This window comes from Elephantulus edwardii, unplaced genomic scaffold (assembly GCF_000299155.1).
Source record: "Elephantulus edwardii isolate Elephantulus edwardi_28Jun2011 unplaced genomic scaffold, EleEdw1.0 scaffold00017, whole genome shotgun sequence".
Lineage (NCBI taxonomy): Eukaryota > Metazoa > Chordata > Mammalia > Macroscelidea > Macroscelididae > Elephantulus > Elephantulus edwardii.
In genome coordinates this window covers 15,510,404-15,514,849 of record NW_006399767.1, presented here as the reverse complement: position 1 = coordinate 15,514,849, position 4,446 = coordinate 15,510,404, and positions in this window count along the sequence as shown.

The window sequence follows — 4,446 nt, the reverse complement described above, 5'->3', positions numbered from 1 at the left end:
AATCAATCTCCATAATAGTCTATGTGTTTCCTACCGCCAAAGGGGCCCTTTAGAGTAGTGAGAGAAGACATTCACCCTGAAACCCACAGCGTCCCTTTTCAGCAGGAAGTAGCTAAGAGATTACACCATCCCCTTTTCCTTATGAATCAGGGTGAAGTCTCTCTCAGGGTGGAATGATAGGGAATGGCAAGGGACACACTGACAAAGGCGATTAATCAGAACTGGCTTTGACATGCACTGTGGCAATTGGACAATTAAAACAGACATTGGGGGGGCAGGAAGAAGAACGAACTGGGGATGAGGGTGGAGAAAACAGTGCAACCATGAATGAATGAACCCCCCACCCCCAAAAAAAAGTTACAAAAGGCAAAAACCCGAAATTCCATGATACAGTGTGACTATAAGTATATAAAGTCTATTTGTGGACAGGAGGTCTGGGGGTGTAGTGCATAAAGAATTGTACTGCTAATACAAAAGTTGTGTGCCTCAAGCCATTTCTAGTGGCCCGGTGGGAGAAAAGTGGGCAATCTCCTCCCATGTTATTTACAGCCTCTGAAAACCCGGAGGGTTGAAGACAATGTGTGAGTGAATGGGTAGACATTTGGGAGGGAATAGACCAGTGAACGTGATTCAGTTATTAGGATTATGCATAGATTTTGGACACTTTTCTGGCAATGTGCTCTGTTGCTAGAGCATTTGATTGATTTATTTTCTTTTTTTTAAATTATTATTCATTTTAATGAAAATTTACAGAGATTTTGGATTTCCATTCATTCACTGTTGCATTGACTGATTTTTAAAAAAACTTAAATATGATTTAACATGGGACATTCTGAGATAACTGACCACTCAGAAGTGGATAGACAGCCCTGTTTCCTGTTGTTGTGTATTGTCGAGACAAAATTGACTCATAGCTGACTCTCTAGCAGCTTTTCACAGACAGTAAACCACATGGGAGAAGAATGCCCATTTTTCTCCCTTGGAGCAGCTGGTGGTTTTGAACTGTATATGTTAATGTTAGCAGTGTAGCTAAAGCCACCAGAGTTCCTCCTTCCTAGTCTATCTTAATCTGGAAGCTCTACTCTAATATGTCCATGATGGGTGACCCTAGTATTTGAAATATTGGTGACACAAGTCATTACAGTACAACATACTGGCAGTGGGAAATAGAGATAAGACCGAAATAGAAATTAGACTGAAGAACTGACACCTTTGAATTGTGATATTGGCGAAGAACGTTGGGCATTCAGAAGAGCAGAAGAGCAGGGGTAAATGGAGGAAAGCTTAAAATTGTCAAAGATTTCATTTTACTTGGATCCACAGTCAACACCTGTAGAAATAGCAGTTAAGAAAGCAAATGACATACTGCTTTGGGCAGATTTGCTACAAAAGGTCTCTCTGGAGTACTAGAGCTAAGATGTCACTTGGGGGACTGGTTTGCACCTAATCACAGCCACAGTGTTTTCAATTGCTTCATATACGTGTGCAAGTTGGAAAATTATTGAGGCAAAAGGCAGAGAATGTTGGGGTGTACCATAAACTAACTGCCAGAAGACTCAACAAATCTGTCTTGAAAGAGATGTCCTTGGAAGAAAAATGGTGAAACTTTGTACTTTGACAGTGTTATCAGGAAAGACCAGTCGCTGGGTAAAGACATCATGCTTGGTAAAGGAGAGGGTCAGTGGAAAAGATGTCCCGATATCATGCTGGGAAAGAGAAGGGTCAGCAAAGAGAGGAAGCCCTTGAACAAGATGAACTGACACCGTCTCTGTGACCATGAGCTCCATCTAGCATATCAGGGATGGAGGACAGAGGGAGATAGGGCAAAGTTTAGATCTGTTGTTTGTAGGGTCGCTATGAGTCATAGTCATCTTGGCGGCACCTAACAACAACATGAGGTGGATTGACACAGAGGCTCCAACTAGGAACTTAAGCACACAGACACTGGTCATGAGGCTGGGGCTGGACTGGGCAGGGGTTTTGTTCTGTCCGGTACATTTTATTTTTTTTTAATAGGGTTGCTATGAGTCAGAACAAATTTGACAGTACAGGACTTAACAATTATAAAAAGGGATGAGTGATAGAGGTAACCCTTATCTGTAAGTTTTTAATTTCTGTTAAATTTTATCTCATGTAAAAGAATCCATTTTTCCTACAAATAGTTTTTGTGTTTGAAGTTGGAAAGGAAAGGAGAATGTTTTATCCTGAATTTTGCTTCAGTGACTTTGGGACAAATGAAAAATAAAAAAAGTCTTAAAACTCTGGTCCAGAAAAACAAACAACAAAAAACAATAACAATGTGAAATGTGTTTTCTTTTGTAAAAAGAGCATTAAGGTAGAAGAGGGGAGCTGGGGATGTGGATTCTGGAGCCACCTCTCTCTACTTCCTGTGAAACTGAGCCCTCTATCGTCAGTGTCTCTAAAATGGAATGATGAGGCTCAACACCTTTCAAATTTTTTTTAATTGTGATTTTAATGAAAGTTTATACAGAACTTGGATCTCCATTCATTCATTGTTGAGCATTCTCCTCTCTGCCCACCATTCTCCCAGTTCATGTTTCTCTTTCAAAAAAAAATTATTTCATTGTTGTACAATCTCCCCCCACCCAGGCCACTTTGCTATGCAGCTCTTATTCTGCACTGTTGTCAGGCAAATAATACCTAATCATATATTTCTTTTAGCAGTCTATTCCTCATCTGTTTCAATGCACTATACATTATTTATCCCCTCTTTTCTTATTTTCCTCCCAACCCCCATGTCAGTCCTATTTTATAACAGTGGGATTATGCAGTATTTGTCCTTTTGTGACTGAGATAGCTCTTTGAGTTCTAATCTAGTCTAGTCTTCAGGCTTGGTTCCACTCTAGTAAAAGGGCCCATTGACTGGCAGGGTTTCAGCAGAGCCAGAAATGAGGCTGTCAGTGTGAGGAGGCTCTCTCCAGTTCTGAGGGAAAAGATGTAGAAAATTGCAGAAGTGTCTTGGGTGAGTGCTATGAGCATTTCCTAAAGGCAGTGGCTCTGCCTCGGCACAGGCCCCTGGTGTGTGTGAAGTTCAGCATCAACCTTCAGAAATCAGCATCACCTCAGACACTTTTCATGTGTTCTAGAGACTAAACCTTGGAGCTGGATTTCAAGCCTTGGGCTCATTTGGAGAGGCGCCTCCTGGGCCTGGCTTATCTCACTGGTTATGAGCTGCTGTAGGCACAGGTCTGAGTGTGTTACGTGCGTTAACCCACTGCTGTCCCACCAACCCCCCTAAGGGATGAAGTAATCCATCCATTTTATGACGAAGAAGAAAGCAAATGTTTACTCATACCCTGTGAATACCTCCCAAAGAAACTCTTACCCAGGTCCATGGACAGTGTCAAAATGCCCAATACACTAGGAAAGCATGGGCTTATTTGTGCTGATTTAATGATCTGTAGTGAGCAATATTTTTTTTTCACCACATCACAGATTCTGCTTCTGAGTATAGCTGGCCTCTGTGTCTCACCATTTCAAATAGAATCAGGCCTTTTTTCAAACTTACAGTTGCTGACATGGATAGAGTACCCATCCAGTGAGGTAAGTGAGGCCCTACTTGGGCTTGCTCATAACATCAGCCCACATGAAATTGTTCCCTACAGATGAGTGGATCCCCATTGCTCTTGAGTTGCTTTAAACTCGTAGTGACTCTCCATCAGATTTCTAAAGCTCCACAGCAAGGAGACTGCCCTTCTTTTTCCTGTGGAGCAGCTGGTGGACTTGAACTAATAACCTTTTGGTGACTTAGTGTGTTATGTGTTGCACTTCCAACTGAAAGATCAGTGGCTCTAATTCAACTGTGCCATAGAAGAAGGATGGTCAGTATCCTCCCATTGAGATTCACAGCCTCAGAAACGCAATGAAGGAGGGTCACTATGAGTCAAAATACACTGACCAACATGGATTAATAAATAAACACAAATAAACCCATGCTTACCTGCTTATAGAGAACTCCACCCAGGACATGAATAAAATACATTACATCATTGTTTAGGAGACAGGGAGGCGGGAGCAGTTGGGGGGGGGTCATCCCTAGAAAAGCAAGATGTAAAATGTGGTGGAAACACTCAGTGGAAGGGACGAGATAGCATCTGGAAGCAAGGACTTAGATACAGATGGATCTTAAAAACAGTGGGAGTGATAAAAAGTAAACAACAGGACAAGATCTAAAACATACAGTGCTGCTTGTAGAAGTGAAAACTACCTGCACACAAAACCATATTTGCAAGAATACATATGAACAAGAAAATACTCATTAAGCACATTAAAATGGCTGCTCCTGGCTGGGGTGAGGTCAGGAAGGGAGTTGGGGAATGGAGATAAAGGGCAGAGATTAATAAAACAAGAGAGGAGCCTTTCAGGAGCCAGGGATAATAATGCACCTGGAAACAAAGAGTATGAATAACTCAGCCCTCTGTGCTT